The sequence below is a fragment of the Megascapheus bottae genome, chromosome 3, assembly GCF_031878675.1.
Source record: "Megascapheus bottae isolate mThoBot1 chromosome 3, mThoBot2.hap1, whole genome shotgun sequence".
In the NCBI taxonomy this organism is placed as follows: Eukaryota; Metazoa; Chordata; class Mammalia; order Rodentia; family Geomyidae; genus Megascapheus; species Megascapheus bottae.
In genome coordinates this window covers 12,192,872-12,211,517 of record NC_143511.1, presented here as the reverse complement: position 1 = coordinate 12,211,517, position 18,646 = coordinate 12,192,872, and positions in this window count along the sequence as shown.

Genomic DNA, 18,646 nt, shown 5'->3' with positions numbered 1-18,646 from the left:
CAAATTTGTTTGGGTGGATAAACAAATAGGTATCCAAACAGAGGGGGAAAATGTTATCTGCAAGGTTTTGCATCCATTACTTTCAAAAGCAATGATAACAACTAAAAAGCAATACATAATTAAAGAATGTGTTTCCTGTATTTAATAAGAACATGTGGTAAAGACTCTAGAACTATGATAAAAATCTTAAAAAGTTACTTGTTTTTTTTCCAAATATTACCAGGAACTTATGTTTAATATACTTAAGTAGGACAAACTGGACAAATAAAATGAGATGATTAACTTTTAATTTCACTTCTATGCTCTTCTCTACTGGAGCAACTAAAAATTGATTAAATATAAAATCTGACTGGGATTTTACTAGTAGCCACAGACACTACTTTTATTAAATTAAAATGTATGACTATGCTTGAGCCTGGAAATTTACAACAATTCAATTACTCTGTTAGCACTATTAGGCTAAACTCTTTTATATTAAAAAATCTACTAATCAGTAGGATAAATTTGGAATATAATCATGGATGGAAAATCAATTCCTTATTTTTGAGGATGAAAACACAAAACTTAGTGATGTTTAATAGTGTTGAATGCTTTTAAATTATATTTTGTATTGTCTTTAGTTGTATAGAAAGGTGGGTCAGTATATTAGTATAATGGCGTCTGGTCAATGTGTCCCCTTTCATCATTGTCCCCATCCCTCTCAACCCCAGCTGTCCTCTCAATTTTGATAGTATCATAAAAAATAGGTTGAATATTATAACTGTAGTCTTTCCTCTCTCCATTTCATCCACCAGTATTTGAAACTAACTGGAACTAACTAGAATTGATTTCTTTATAAGTTTCAGCAACAGTAAGCCATCCAGCAATGGAAGCTTTCTATTTATGCTTCATTTATCTGGATTTGGATGAGTATTAAAAGACATGATTCTTTGTACCAGGGAAAACTAAAGTATTAATATGTGAGATTCCGCTGAGCTGAATATTGGCAGGTGTGTGTCTCTCTCTGCTTTGAAATTGCACAGTCAGTCCCAGAAGTAACCCAGCTTCACAAGGGCCCTGCACTGCCATCTGCCATTTCTGTTTTTTTTAAATATTTTTATTGTAATTAATAAAAGGGTTACATGATATTTGCCAGATAGAAGGTGCATTAATTCATATACATTGATACCCTTTTACATGCCTTGGTCCCCATTTCCCTTCCCCCCCACCCCCAGCCCTCATCTTGTTTTGCCCCCTTCCCTATCCAATTTCAAATAACCAAATATAAATATATCCAATATATCAGATAACAAAGTGAGATACTGTAACAATATGAGATAACCAAGGGACAGCAAAAGAGATGAGAGATAACATAGTACATTAAGGACAACAATCATTCATTATATGGCTTGAGCCTCAGCACCACTTCTGGCTTTTTTTTTCTATGTATGTGGTACCAAGGAATCGAACCTGGGTTTTCGTGCATGCTAGGGAAGCACTCTACCACTAGGCCAAATTCCCAGCCCTCATTTCTGTTTTTTTTTTTTTTAACTTAAACTTCAGTAAAAAGATTGAGACAGACTTTCTCATTTTCTTCACACAACATTGTGGGTTCAGATGACCAATGGTTTCATAATAATTAAATAACATAGCACAAGTAGATAAGGCTTATAATTTTATTAAAGTGGTAATTTGTATAACAATAATTTACATTTAATTTTAAGTATCTTAAGCAGTCATAAATAATACTAATATTACACAAGAAGGGAGAATATCTTCAAATTTTTAATTTTCCTTTTTTATCCACACAAGGTTCTATGAGTAGTGGTACTGTGGCTCAAAACTGTAGAGCACTAGCCTTGACTGAAAGAGCTCAGGGACAGTTCTGGTCCAATAACTGCTCCACACTCCAAAAACAGTTTCATAAAAGGCTCTATGATTTCATGTTGGGAGAAAGCTTTCTGGCAAGATTACTGACCTATGTAGAGAAGCATAATTAAACATTGATTGGTTCATTCTTTTATTCATTTATACATGTCTGTTAGCCCATTTAATCTGTATCTATTCTCTCCTTTATACGTGCAAATTTGTTATAGTTTTTTCCTTAATTTCCTCTGGAAAAATTTATTTTTTTAAATTTTATTTTATTGTAGGGGTGAGGTATACAGGGTTGACAGATACATTTGTCTTGTAGTAGATACATATAATTTCAAACCATTGAGTTATAAAGATAACCTCATGGGGCCTATATGTTCACAATTCCAAGACATGAAAAGCAAAAACATAAGTAGACCACACAACGATACTATATTTTTCATTGAAAGGTTGAATAGAAATACTGAGAACTAATTCCTTATGTGGCTTGCAATCTTGGGCTGGGGGAGAGAGAACATTCTTTTCTGTTATGACAGACTGGAGAATTTTCCTTAGTTAGTATTTTACTTAGTTGCAATGCTAAAACATTGGGAGGAATTATGCTATGATAATATTAGTGATTGCTCTGGGGATGCAGCAAATTTGACAACATGACATTACTGGAAAAACAACACACTATACCTAAAATAGACTCCTACAAATATAGACTATCGAATTTTGACTTAGATAAAAATGAACTCAATAAAGGATGAGAATTTTTAGGGAATGGTGAAACATTGACATATATAGGCAAAACAGGTAACTCTCTCTTTCCCATCTGAAATTTGAAGCAAATTCTAAGCTACATTTCATCAACAGGTGAAAATCTGTTGGTTTGAGCAGAATGTTTGCTTTGTGGAGAAAAGGAGGCTGTTTCTTTGGTAGAGCCATTGCTTTTTCTGTAGTGTTATTTCTTTAAAAAATGTTCTTTTCATTTTAAATGTGATGCACAGAGAGGTTACAGTTCCATAGGATAGATGAGTACATTTCTTTTTGAGCCATGTCACCCCCTCCCTCATTGTCTCTCAAGCTTTTCCTTCTTTCAACCTCTTTTCCTCCCAAGTTGTATATTTCTTTCCAACACAGTATCACTGATGAATTGGTTTGTCCTTTGTCCCACTTGTTTCCGTGTTTCCCCTTGCCCTTACTTCTGTTCAGTACACCTCAGCAGAAATAAGCTTCTCAAGGTCTACCTGGAATTCCCCTAGTGCTAAATTCACCCTTCATATGCTAGTGGTGGTTATCAAACCAAGATCCTTATTCATGCTGTGTGAGCACATTGCCTATGAGTTTTACCCACGATACACCCTAATGTGAGTACTTATCATAGTGTCTACCCATACTCTTTTGGATCTTGTACTGTGGAAACATCCCCTACTTGAGTTAGGGATGACAATCTACCATTGGTTGTGAGATTAAAGGTCAGAAACTGGCAACACAGATGTTTTTCTGACTTGTAGGAGTATTTGAAAACATTATGACGTGTTTGTCAACCCTCAAGTGACTTACCTACTACCCCTGACAATCCTCCTTTGTTTTTTTGTTATTTTCAAGATGTATGATTGCACTAAGCATTCCATTTCATATTGAGTAAAGTAGAAGAAAATACACTTTCTGAAGACAATTATCCGTTTTCTGGGTTAGTACACTTAGTTTCTCTTTGCATACTGTTTGGATTTATTTGACCTTATTCCAAAACCTGTGACAGAACCAAAAAGTAATTGAAGATTTCTACTAGAAAGTACAATACATAATTTACTTTTGTGGGTTCATAACATAAATAAATGGTTTTTCACCGATAACCTAGACAACCTTTAATTATTACTGCTTTGTCTTTCATCAGTTGCTTTCTGCCTACAATTAATGAGGAATGAACATCAAATTTTAGCTGTAAAATGTCTTTAGTTTAGTATTACAATGAATGGGTGTTGAATTTTAAATGAGGATTTTTGCATTTTGATCCTCATCTACAGGCTTGCTGATAGTTGTACGGTCAACTACAGCCTAAGACTATCACAGGAAAAAAATGTCAGAAATAAACAAAAAGTAAGTTTAGAATTATGTATTTTTCTAAACAGTATGAGGAAATCCAATATCAGTCTACTTTTTCTTAACCTAGACATGAATCTTATTGTAGGGGTTCGAATAGCCCCTACAAACTAAGTTTTGGGGATTAAACTCAAGGCCTGGATATTATCCCCAATTTTTGTCCTCAAGGTTAGTACTTGAAGAACAGATCAATTTCTAGCTTTTTGATTGGTTAATTGGAGGTGAACAGTCTTGTAGATTTTCCTGCCCTGACTGCCCTAAACAAAGATATTCTGATTTCAAACTCCTGAGTATCAAGAATTACAGGAGTAAACTGCCAAGTGTAGCTAATAAGGTCATTTTGAGGTCATGTCACAGTATGTCTGCTATTCAATTCATTTCATCTCATTTTATATACATTTTCAACATTCTGTGCCATTATGAGAAGCAGGGTGAGTATGATAGAATAATACATGTTAAAAGAAAAAGACATAGTCACACATAACTTTTACAGAACTCTGTTTTTAAGTATTAACTATTTTTATTATTTTCTTAATATATTAACTTGTAAATTAGGTTTCATAATAAGGATGTATATAGAGTAAAACAAAGTATATATCTATATATATATATTTGATTCAGTTTTTTTTACATGTTAATGAATTCATCAGGAAACTTGGAGCCCAAGAAGTTTGGAAAACTAACAATCTAGTAACTAGTATATAAAGTACTTTGCTAAACATTACTATATCACTACGCAAACTGGTTGAAGGCTGAAGTAATAATCTTTCCTTTTTTTTTTGCTAATAATGGGGCTTGAAATCTGGGCGTGGGTAATGTACCTGAGCTCTTCAGCTCAAGGCTAGGACTCTATCACTGAGCCACAACCCCACTTCCTGTACCATTTGTCTTGTATGTAACTTTTATCTGATTTGGGGAGGGGAAAGAGAAACACAGAAAAAGTGAAACACAGGGTGAACCAACTCAACAGACATGGATATGAAATGTACAACTTTGGGGGGCAGTTGGGAGTGAAAAGTGAGGAAGAGAATGAGGGAGTAGTGACACAAATCAAAAAGAAATGTACTTATGGTCTAGGAATGAGGCATAGTGGTAGAGTGCTAGATAGATTCATACTCATGTGTCATACAAGATGAAGATACAATGATCATCTGATGTTCAGCCACGGTCATTATTTCTTCATTTATAAATGAAACAAACAGGGGCTGGGAATGTGGCTCTGTGGTAGAGTGCTTGCTCCACATGCATGAAGCCCTGGGTTCCATTCCTCCATAACACATAAACAGAAAAAACTGGAAGTGGTGCTGTGTGTAGCAAGTGGTAGAGCACTAGTCTAGAGCTGAAGAGGTCAGGGTCAGTGTCCAGGCCCTGAGTTCAAGCTCCAGGGCTAGCAAAAAAAAAAATAAAATAAAATGTAAAAAATAAACACAAATTTCTAAAAAAGGTAAATTATGAAATAAGATAATTTATGGACTTATGTTTAAAATTTGAGGAATGAAATAACAACTCTCAGGAATAAGAATTTAGGGAGTAATTCTGGGTACCTAGAACTAGACCATTGTTCTTAAATCAATACCAATAGGACGATGTAGTAAAAATTTTATGCATTGGACCACATCAAAGCTAATTTTTCTTTGGAACAAAGTGGTAAAGATGATGAATATTATTAAAAACCCAGAAATAAAAGCAAACAGCTACAATTATATTACTTTTGATAAAGGATCTCAAAACATACAGTAGTGAAATAGGAAATGTCTTCAACAAATGATAGTGGAAAAACTGATTTTCTTCTGACAGAGGACTTAAAGGAGATCTTACCCTGCACAAACATGAACTCCAAAGTGGATAAAGGTCTTAATGAAAAACTGAAAACATGTAAGTACTGTGAGAAAACAGGTTAAATTCTAGAAGATATAGACACAGATAATTATTTTATAAATAGGCCACTAAAACCACATGGACAAATGAGACTGCACCAAATTAGTTTATGTACATCAAAAGAAACAATTATGAGAATCATGAGACAAGTCTGCATTACGAGAGTAAATATTCTCACCTATCCAAATGAGAAAAGATTAACTTTTAGAATATACAAATAACAATAAATTAAAGCATCAAAGAACACAAATCAACACATTTATGAGTACAATGAACAAAATGTTCACAGATGAATAAGCACACATACACACATATGACAAATGTTAATCATCCTTATTTAAGACAAAAATGGAAATGAAGATTATGGTAATGCTTAGTGCTTCATCTCACCGTAGTTAGAATGTCAGATAGCAAGGAAATAAAAAAAGAAACTGAAGATTATTCTGCTGAGTGAAATGAAACTATTCTTAAAAAGCCAAACATTCCGTGTTTTTATTCACTAGATAAGCCCAATAGATAGATATTCATATGTTGTGACACATAATACATATCAAATTAACATATGACTATCTATGTATATGTAAATATAGATATATAGGTTCAAAGAAATATTTATGCAATACAATATGTTGGTGACCATGAGACTGAGATGTTGCTGAGGCAGGAGAGAAAGGAAAATAAATAACAGCAAGGGATTAACCCTGAAATAAAATGAGTGTATATGTGAAATGGCATAAAGAATGAAAGCTGTTGAACATTATGGAGAGGAAGACAAGGAAATGATAAATAAAGGAAGTAGTCTGATTAAAACTGTAGTGAGCCCCTCATGGTGAATTAACATACAGTATAAAAATGGATAAAAATATAAACAAGGACTGTGGGTCCAAGAAAGGGAGGGTGAATAGAGAAGGTGAATGGAAGGCAAATATCATTTGAATATCTTCTAGGCATATAGGAAAAATGAACAATAAAATCTGCCAAAATTGGCTTACTTCAATGTGTCAGATGAAATAAAGGAGAGTGATGGAGAAAGTTTGGCTGAGGAGGGTACATAATGTACCTAAAAAAACAGCACAATGAACCTCTGTTTTACAAATAACATTTATCATTAAAGAATAAAAATTTTCATTAAAAAAGAGAAAGAGAAACAATACAAGAAGATCTGGGGAAACTATATACAATATATTCAACAAAGGATGAATCACCAGAATATACTTCAAAAATGTTAAGAAATCAAACATAGCATAACAGGTAACAATAGTGAAACGGAAGAAATTTTCTTCAGGGAAATATGTCATGCAAAAAAGTGCATCTAAAATATAGTTCACATGTTCTAAAAATGTAATTTCAGAGTATCATTGTATATTAGTGACATATGATTAGGTACAAATTATTTTGTAGCTAATATTTTCATTCATCAGGGCCAAAGAGTAGATAAATTGTTGGACATATACATAGAGAGATACAAAATACTTTGTATTTGATTAGGTTTAAATAAAAATATAATGACCACACAAACTGCTTGTCTCTCCCCTCTACTGTCTTCTGGAAGATAAACTGGATTACTTAGGTATTGCAGGCATGGATTTACAATAGTTTGTCGGTGTGTAAAAACTGGAAATTTATTTCAGCTCTAAATACATAAGATACCATATGTATAATTCAGCCTTGGATATTTATTTTTCCTTAAGAAATGAAAAATATTCACTCAAAAACTTGCTCATAATTGTTCATAAGCAGATTTATTCAAAATAATCCAAATGAGAAAAATGTTATTTAACAAGAGATGGATAAAGAAACTTTTTAAACATATGTTTTTAAACAGGACTACATAGTCATAAAAAAGAACAAAATATTGATATTTGAATTCATGGGGGTGAATTTAAAAGGGATGTTACCATGTGTGAGGGTACCTTTTTCTTAAATGAAGTAGTGGTTGTTGTGATTCCAAAATCTTTATAGGGTGAATATCACGTGAATTAAAGTACAATCACAGATGCAGTGTGTATAGATTAGTAATTTTAGTAGAGCTATGTGATGAGCAAAAATTAATCTTTCTTTTTTTGTAATTTATAGCATTAATAGTTCAATGGAATGCTAATTACCACACAACTCTGCTTTAGTATTATGATGAAATACCTTTAAAACATGTTCTGATTAAAATGAAGCTCTTCTATATTACAACTCCCTTATTCATTCTGAATAGCTATTACTGTAAATATTACTCATACCCATGTTCTAAATCTACACTGCTTCCAACTAATATTTCATTATCCTTTTCACATTTGACAGAAATAAGTTTTAAATCTAGAAAGTATGGGTATTATTATTATTATTACTTTATTTTTGCTGTCCTAGGGCTTGTATTCAGGACCTGGATTGTATTCCTGAGTCTATTTATGTTTAAGGCTAGTGCTTTACCACTTGAACCACAGTGCCACTTCCAGTCTTTTCTGAGCAGTTTATTGGGAATAAGAGTCCCATGAACTTTCCTGCTCAGGCAGGCTTTGAATTGAGAACCTCAGGTCTAATGTTCTGAGTAGCTTGAATTACAAGTGTGAGCCAATAGTACCTGGCTTTGGAAATTATTCTTTTCCCCATGATTTCAGAATCATTCTTGGATTCCATATGTGTCTTTTGTTTCTACTGACAGATGAAAATTATATGAATTAGTGGAATACAACTCCAGCTAATTAACCAATTATTTGGTTAATTGAAAGAACAAACTTGACTTCTTTCCCTTTCACTGAGGATGAATTAAATATAGGCCCAGGAGAAAAACAGGACAAAAATATGAGAAGGAGTATCGCTATTTGTGAAGTAATGCACCTTCTATCTGGGGAATATAACTGCAGCCCTTCTATTAATTGCAATTAAAAATAAAAAAGTAAATATAGGGCCTTATTTAACATTCAAAGTGTTTGAAGATTAGCTTAGTCTCTCTCTGCTTTCTATTCCCTTCTTGTCTAATATCATGTTCTTTATATTCACCTATAGGTATAATACGCATTTAAAGGCCATGTACCAACTCAGTTAGTGTCTAAATATCTATGAGTTTAATGATATTACACAAATACAAGTGTTTTCAGGATGTGATCATTTTAAAAACAGGGTAGATGGCATGTCTTTGTTCAGTTAATTTGATATATCTCAACTTAGTCATGTATCTTCCAAATTCAACTTTTGAATGCTTTTTTTCTTCTAAAATATGAATTTTATAATAAATATTCTGAAACCTTTTATCACTATAGACTTCCAAGTTTTCTTATAGATAGTTTCTAGGGAAATAGAGAACGAGATACCTTGGTTGGGTATTACTTGGTGGGTATTATACTACACACTTGATATATAGTTTTCTGATCTGTGTTATGCAAGCCTTTCCCACTTAGGGGAGCTAGTTGCAAGTGGTGAAATAGTTCTGAATAAAGTTACCTTTAGGTTTGTATAAAGGACAGAATATACATAAATTAGTTTCACAGTAATAGCAAACACACAATTAGTGGGCATTATTTTAGGCACTTTCCATTATAGAAAATTTAACAGTAACTTTACCAATAGCTGTCTGCAAAATGATAAGTGAAGAGCCCACTTATGTGCTACTGGCTTGCTGAAATTTCAAGAGACTTAGAAGACTTTGTATAATCATATTTCCTGAAGGATTTAAGTCTTACAACAAAGAGCTCTTACAATATTTTAAAAATACAAAATGGAACCAGAAAACTCAAAGAAAGAAAAAATGTAAATATATATAAGCACATGTCAAACATAAGTATGCAAATTGCAGCAGGGAGTAAATTTTGCAGAACAAATTAAATGTTTTACAATTCTTATAATTTAAAAGGTAAACCTATCTAGAGAAAGCATATTTTCTGGCATTGATTTTCTGAAAGTGTGACAGGTTTTGAAAAAAATACTGTTGATATAATGCACACTTGTCACAAACCCATCTTTAACCTGGTTCGCTAGGGGATTTCATATGGTTATTTCTTGTCATATCCTGAAATAGAAATCAAGGGAGCAGCATTAAAATGAAACTTTGTAAAGGATATTCTGCAAGAGCTAATATTATTTTTTGTAAACCTGTAATGGATGTAACCTGCCTGTGGCACAAAATGTTTACATAAAAATTGGTAAAAAACAACAACAACAACAACAAAAAAAACCAGTTCCTGACTTCCTCTGGCTTGATCAATGGGGAAATCTATGTTGGCTGGCCATATTTGTTCTACTTGATATATTGGGGAAATCATTTACATATTGAGTGATTGTACATTCTAGTTGCTTGCAATAATCCAGAATTAGGTATAATAATTAACAGCCCCTTACTACCCTCAAAAGTGTCTTGGTCTGGTTGATAGATTCTATTGTCACCTATCCAACTCACAGGCTTGTGATGTATTATTTTATGACTTAACCATCACAATTAGAATTTCAAGTGATTTTCCAGACCTTTACAGATACATCCTTCTCACTCTGATTAGCTATCATATGCTGGGGGCCGAGTAACAGCCATGTCTAACTTTGAGCTATGTCATTGGTATTGTGAATTACTTTCTGCTGAAAGGCAAGGCAACAGGCAAGTGTTATTGCTTTGAGGCAAGGGGCAATAAGGCAAGGTATAAGAGGGAAGGCGCACGAGACGCAAGAAACACATGGACCTCCCTGTCCTGCCCACCAGTGTGCTATATTAGCTGGAGGGACTTCCTCAAAAAGAAGGATTGGGGTTAGAATTCCTGCCTTGAGGTATCTCCCTGACACGTCTGTTTGTCCTCCAGAGAAGGAGGAATGGGTGCAGGCAGTCAGTGGGCCCTCTCCTCTAGGCTCTTCCTGGTCGGGGCATGCTCTCCCTTCCCTCCTTCTGATGGAGAGGGACCGGGGTCGGAAGACCCCGACAATCATATGTGATTTTCGCTACTCTTTACAGATTACATAGTAGAGTAAATAACAGCATATTCTGAAAGGCTGGAAAAAAAAGGATGATATTCTATCCTCACCACTTAATAATTGTGTGATCTCAAGCAGGTTATTTCTCCTCTTCTATAACTTGTTTTACACATAAAGAATGAAAAAAAATCACACAAAGTAAATTCTGAGGGATCTAATTTCCCATCTTGGCTATACTCAACCTTCTCCCATGTGCCAAATTGTTCCTATATTTTCAATTCCTTGAAAATATTCTTAGCATGAAGCTCTTATTTCCACTATGCTCTTCTCTCCTGCTTGGCATGCATAGCTCAAAGTAGTCCTTTACAATCAACGGGAATCTCTTCAAGGAACTAAAGCCACTCACTCACTCAAGTAAAAGCAACCATAATTACCCAGTGTCAGAGGAACAGTTTTTCCCCTCTGTGACTTCTATTTGGTAAATTATACATGTAGAGAGAAATTATTATGGTAAGAAACAGAAGAACTAGATGTTAAGTTAATAATCAAGGTAAATAGGGAAAGTTTACAGTGTTTTTAAATAACCCACAAAATGCATGGACATAAAGGAACAGAATTTCAGGCTTCATAAGCTGATGGAGTCAAGGCTCTCAATAAATATGTACCTGCTGGTCATTTTGTCCTAAAAGTGCTTACCCATATTCAAAAAATGAAGAAATTGAAGACATAAAATATAGCTTTTTTTTGACTTTCTGGGCTGTCTAGTTTAATGCTGTTGTTGATTAATATATGATGAAATTAATTTATAAAAGGACATCCAGACCCCACATATCAGAAATATGCATAAACATAAAATGCACAGAGGGTTAATATTGGTTGAGTGAGAAGATGCATTTCCAGAGGACATTATTCGTTTATCTGGTTAGAAAATACTGTATGAAAGGACATGTATTTTAAAGAAGTTGATATACACAGGTCCATTACAGCAACATCTTTTGAGGTAATATAAGGAGAGTGAGCAATGTAAAACTGATGCTGAAATAATACACATTTATATTATCTAAAAATAGTTGGACTGCTAAGAAATGAGCTGGTTAGAGCCAAATACTGTCATAAGCAATTGTAATAGGGTGAAATGAAGCTATAAGTTATCTCTGAAGGGAAATTTTTTAAAAAAGCTTTTTCTTTTCTTTTTCATGATGATAAGCTGAGTGAGATACTCTGTCTCACTGGGCTTATGTTGCTATGACAATAAGAAGCTTCTTTTGTTCTCTAAAAGTTTGCATATACAAGAAGGCTGCTGATTCTTCTGCTGACCTTGCTATTGAAATGAGATGACCAGCTTGCCATAGCAGTAGATCTCCACACTGGAATTACAAAATAAGTCATTAAACACTCTATATTGCAACACTAAAATAACATAGTCTAACAAATTTTTGCTGCTGCATTTGTCAATGAGACAGAAACAATCCAATCAGTTAAAGAAAATGAAATCATATGGATATATATGTATATAGGTGTGTGTATGAATGTTTAATTTATCATGGATGTACGTGTGTATTATAGTTGATTCTACATAACTATTTTTATTTAAAAGCTACCCATATATTCTATTAAACATTTATTGGTATGACTTCACAAATAGTACTTTATATATTTATATACTTCATAAAATTATGTTAAAAATGTACAAATACTTCTAGCAGAGATTATCAAATCCAAGTTAACATAAACATCTAAAAATCTTTCCTTTGATTTAAAAGTCCACCAAAACTATCTTTACAGATTAGACTGCTATATCATTCACACAGAAAGCTATAAATGACAATTGATGTCTGTAATTCTTTTGATGAATACCACTCATATATTTTGCCACACTACTGGCATTTCCCAAACCAGAGAAAGAAACTCAAAGTCATTTATCATTTTTGTCAGCATTGGCTCAACCAGTAGTGTAGATTTTAACTAATGCTGAACTTACTCTGTTGTTTTACTCTCTTTGAATGTTTGCTTTCCAACTACGTTTGAAAATAGCCCCAGTGATCTAATGGAATATAACATAGATAGATAGGTAGGTAGGTAGATAGATAGATAGATAGATAGATAGATAGATAGATAGATAGAGGACAGCATTTTAAATAAGAAGCCAGGAAGTTTAATCTGTGAATGTTCAGTTATCTACATCCTATAAAAGTACACACGCTTGTGGCTTTTAAAAATGTTGATGGGGTATAGATGTATATAATTATATACATCTAGGAATCATATAAATGCCCCCTTGAAATAATTCTAGACTTCTTGCAAACAATATCACAAAATATTTTCCCAGATAATTTTGAAACATGTTTTTGGCTCCCTTACCAAAAATGATATGACTGAAGGTCTATGGGTTCATTTCTGGGTCTTACATTCCATTGGTCATCAGGCCTATTCTTATATGAGTTACAAAATGTTTTCTTTCTGTATTACTATGGCTTTGGACCATATGAAGGCTCCATATCTCAGACAAACAATCATTCAATGAACAAGCAGGCCAAGTATTTAGCTAGAGATTTCTCAGCAGAAGAGCTGTTAGACACACAAAGAGATGTTCAACATCTCTGTCCATAAAAGAAATGTTAATCAAAACCATATTGAAATTCTACTTCATACTGATTAAAATAGCCCTTATCTAGTTGGTAACTGGTGTATTATACACACACACACACACACACACACACACACACACACACACACACACACACATATGTTTATTTGAATTAAGGAAGAAGGGGAAAAACAAAATGGTGAGACAAAGTATAAAGGGTGAACCAATATAACAATGATACACACAGACAATATGTTGGAAATGAACTCTACAACTGAGGGGAGCGCAAGTGGGAGCAAACATGGGAGGGGGTAACAATGTCCAACACAAAATGTTCTCACTACCTTACATACATAATTGTAACCCCCTTGTACATCACCCGACAATAAAATTAAATTAAAAAGAAAAAGAAAACTAAGAATAACAGATGCTGGCAACGATGTGGCCAAAAGGGACCACTACTACACTGTTAGTGGGAATGTAAACTTGTTCAATCATTCTGGAAAGCAGTATGGAGGTTCCACAAAAGATTAAATATAGAATTTCCCTACGACCCACAATTCCACTCCTAATTATTTATACAACAGAACATAAGTAAGGCCACACTTAAGCAACCCAGGAAACCATGTTCATTGCAGTATTGTTTACCATAGATAAGATATGGAATTCCCTCAGATGACACGCAGTAGATAGAAAAAAGGATCAAGAAAATGATGAGGTGCACACACACACACACACACACTCGTGCGCGCACACACACGCACACACACACACACAAAATGAAATTTTACTCATCCACCATTAAGAATATCGTACTATTCATAAAGAAATGGAATGACAGGAAAAATTTTGTCAAGTGATATTAGCCACACCCAGAAAAGATAGGTCACATGGCTTCCATAATTTATAGTAACTACATTGTGTCTGTATCTCTACAAAAACAAACTGAATAGTAAAAGAAAAAAATAACAGAACAGGGGCATGATAAATTATACAGGTCTGTAGACATTCACAAAGAGACACCAGAGGAGGATATTCTCATGAGAGCAACAATAGCTATTTTATAAAATAATATTTCTTATAAAATAATATATTTATCTTATAAAATAATATTTATTGAAATAACCTCCAGGAAATAGAAATAAGAATTTTGTCTATGGTTTTTTTAATTTTGTTTTTATCTGTTGTTTTTTGGTTCATTTATCTGTCTTTGAGAAGGTAGGGATAAAGGGTAAACAAATGCAGCTGTCATACCCACTATATACTATGTTAAAAATGAACCACACAACTTGTGGATGGAGATGGGAAGGAAAAACTGGGAGGGAGAAAGAGAATTGGTGAAAGTGTTCAAAAAGAAATGTCCTTTTTATCTGATTTATGTAACTGTCATCCCTCTTTATAGCTCATTTACAGTAACAATAAATGTCTTTTAAATAAGAAAATGAAAAATCGGAAAATGATTTTTTCCTCAATTCAATATTAATGACTTTTATATTTTAATATTGTATATTTTATTATTTGTATTATAGAATAATAATTCTATAAGTGGAAATATAATTGTCTAACGTGTTCTGTTACATAAAGAGCATCTTGAGAATAGTTTGTTCATAAGAGGAGCAGAAGAGCCAGTTAATTGTGAAGATAGCATGGTTCATAAACTGTTGAGCCTAAATCTACACAATAAATTGGAAAATAATTCCTCAATATTTTTAAAAGGTGTCTTGTAAAACATAAATATTAAATGGCGTGGTGTGATATGTTTCCTTTGTGTGAATGAATATATATATATATATATGTAACTTGTGTTTTTATATGTTTTTTCTGTAGTTGCCAAGAAACTTCCTCTCCAATGGAAATGCTAATTGTTTATATGTCAACAGTAGTTTCTTTACTAAAATTCACAAGACAAATATATTCGTATATAATGTCAATGAGAAGCTATCAGTATGAATGAACTCTATCAGTTCTCTCTGCTAACATTTTTTAATTGTCAAAGGATCCAGTTATTGATTTCTGTACTATATCTAAATGCTTTTAAGGTACTTAACAGTTTAAGATGATCAGCAATATAAATCTGTTAGTGGAAAAATAACATATAGATAAAATAATCATCATTCATGACAATTACAAAGAAAAATTATTTTTATATTTATCTCTAAGTTGCTTAGGTGGGTTTGTTTGTTGTAAGCCAGTGCTTTTCCTAATACATAATTTATGTTGCTTTTTTTCTATTAGATATTCCTATCAAAGAGAAAAAATAATAGGAAACAAGCATCTTTGAGTAGATGAATTATGACTTTCAATTTTTATTTTGATAAAACCTATAAAGCCTGCTCTTTTTTAAATTTACCTGTATTTCACATTAATTTTTTTTTACTGCACAAGTCTAAAACACTTAAGGAAATAAATGCCTCAGAATGAAATTAGGCACTGGCTTATAACAAACAAACCCACCTAAGCCACTTAGAGATAATTAAAGCACACTTTGAAAAAAGTGTTCTGCATTGTTAGTTACACTTGTACAAGCAATTTCATCTGGTTGGAACTGTCCAATTTCTTTCCATGTACACAAGTGATCAAGACTGTGAATACTACAGTGTGCTAATTTAAAGAAAACAATAAAATATGCATCAATTTATGGAAATCAAGAAGTGATTTTTCTCTTACTTTTTGTATCCCTTCGGCTGTTTTAGTGTCAAAGTTAGCTAAAGGTCGAATAAAACATCATACAATTTATGGGACAGAGAAAAAAAAATAAAACCAGATGTAGTTGTCTTAATTTAGTCAATGTTGTACCATAAGAAAAAAAAATCTACATTACCATGTTTCGTTTGCTTCTGAAAGCCAAGGATTTGCAAATTAAGACAGAATCTATTTTTCTAAAGGCTGTTTTCTTTCTTAATTATGATTTACATGGTATTTTCCTTTTCAGCAAACTGAATCACTTTGCCTACTATTTCAGCAGCCAACCTTTCAACGGGTTGTTTATAGACTGCCCACATTTGTCAGCCCATCAGCCCAACTATCATTAACCTTGTCTGAATTTATGCCAAGCTGCCAACTTTATTTCAGCTTGCATAAGTACAGTCTGAACTAGTGGCATCCATATTTCTTTGAAGATACAAAAGATACCTATGTGGCAAATTGGAGGATCTACCCGCTCATGTTTTGTCAAGTTGTTTTAAGTGCATATTTGGGAGGCAACTTATGAGAGTTTATATGCTGAAATATGGTTCAAATTCAAATGAAGAATTTGCTTTCACCTTGATTTCACCTCTCTCTTCATTTTTCATCGGCTTCTTTTTTAAATTTATCATTTCTTTTACTGTCATATTCCTTCCTTCCTACCTTCCTTCCTTCATTCCTTCCATCTTTCCTTTCTTCCTTTCTTGTTTGCTTCCTACTTTCCTCCCTCCCTCGGCCATTAATTCCCTCCCTCTTTTTCATCTTTTTTCTTTGTTTCATCATTTGTTTTTGCTCATTTAAAATTGTTCAGATCTTTACTTCTTTATTGCTCATTATCTTCCATTTTATCACCCTCCAACTACAATATGAAGATGACTTAGACGGTCATATTGATTTATAAAGGCCAAATTTATACCTATAACCAATCTATTTGGAAAATTATAAGTAATGAAATACGTTGATAGACATTCAATGCCTAGCAAGGGCCAAAAATAATTCATAGATATTATTTTCACTGTAACCTCCTGAGTTTATTTTATGAGAGGCCTAACTGTATTATGGTGGATAAATAGACTAATGGCCCAAAGATCTGATCACTAGCAGGCTAAAATTTCAAAGAAATTTTTTCAAAGGATATAATGACTTAGATTACAGAAGTTATTACATATGAAATATATGGGACTTTCTTTTTTAGTTTCTATTTCTAATACCATATGTTAATCTTAAGTTTTTATCATCTGAAATAAGTTCTTTTATATGGAACAAAATCAATATTTTAGCAACCTGATGATCAAAAGAAGGAGGAAAAAAGGGCAGAATTAGGAGTGTGTCCTGAAGGCCTGCAGGGTAATAAGGATCTGTGTTTTGGTTGCCGACTCCAGGAAGTGGTTTGCATTTCTACTCAAAAGATAGACTTTTCCTCTTCTTGACACCTCTAAGTGAGAGCTTTTTGTACTTCCTCTAATATACTATTCAATTAATCCTGTACGTGGCAAAAGTTCAATTTAGAGTTGTCAACACAAGAACTGTGCTGAGTTCTTAAAGACTAAATCTTAATATGGGCAGGGGAAACACATGATATTTCCTCCTATTGCCTCTGAGTGATATTCCTGAAATTATCATAACATTGTTACTAGTTGGATATATTTTCCTTACTTTCTGTTTAAGAGATGATTATGTTTGCAATTTAAAAAAAATATTGCGCTGGGAGGTAAAAGCAGACACCCTAAAAACTTTACAAGCACTAATGGAGATAATCTAGGCTTCCTTGGCACAGGTAGAAATTCTCTTAATAAAGACTCAGAAACACAGCAAGTTAAAGAAAGTTCAGACAAATAGGTCTGCATTTAATTGCATAGCTTCTGTATGGCAAAGGACATAGATAGCAAGTTAAATAGAAAGCCCACACAGTGGGAGAATATTTTCAATAACCATACAACAAACAAAGGTCTCATATCTCAAATATATATACAGCTCAGATAATTGAATCCCTCCAAAACGAATCTTCAAAGAAACAACCATCCCATTAAAAGATGGGCCAAAGACTTAAAGAGAGTCTTCTCTGAAGAAGAAATTAGACTGGCCTATCGACACATAAAGAAACGCTCGACATCTCTGGCCATAAAAGAAATGCAAATCAAATCAACTTGGAGATTCCACCTAGTCAGAATGGCCATGATCAAGAAATCTAATAACAAGAGATGCCGGAAGTGATGTGGCCAAGAAGGGATCACTACTACACTGTTGGTGGGAGTGCAAACTCGTTCATCCACTATGGAAAACAGTATGGAGGTTCCTCAAAAGACTAAAGATTGAGCTCCCCTATGATCCAGCAATTCCACTATTCAGAATTTACCCCATCGTCCAGAAACAAGGACATACTAAATCCACTAGCACAATGATGTTTATTGAAGCACTATTTACCAGAGCAAAGATATAGAACCAACCCAGACGCCCCTCAGTTGATGAGTGGATCAACAAGATTTGATATTTATACACAATGAAATTCTATGATGCTGTCAGAAAGAATGACATCGCCCCATTTGTAAGGAAATGGAACGAAGTGGAAAAAAATCATATTAAGTGAAGTAAGCCAGACCCAAAGGAACATAGGCTCAAAGGTTTTCCTCATTTGTAATAGTATAAACCTTGGACTCTCCTAGCAGAGGT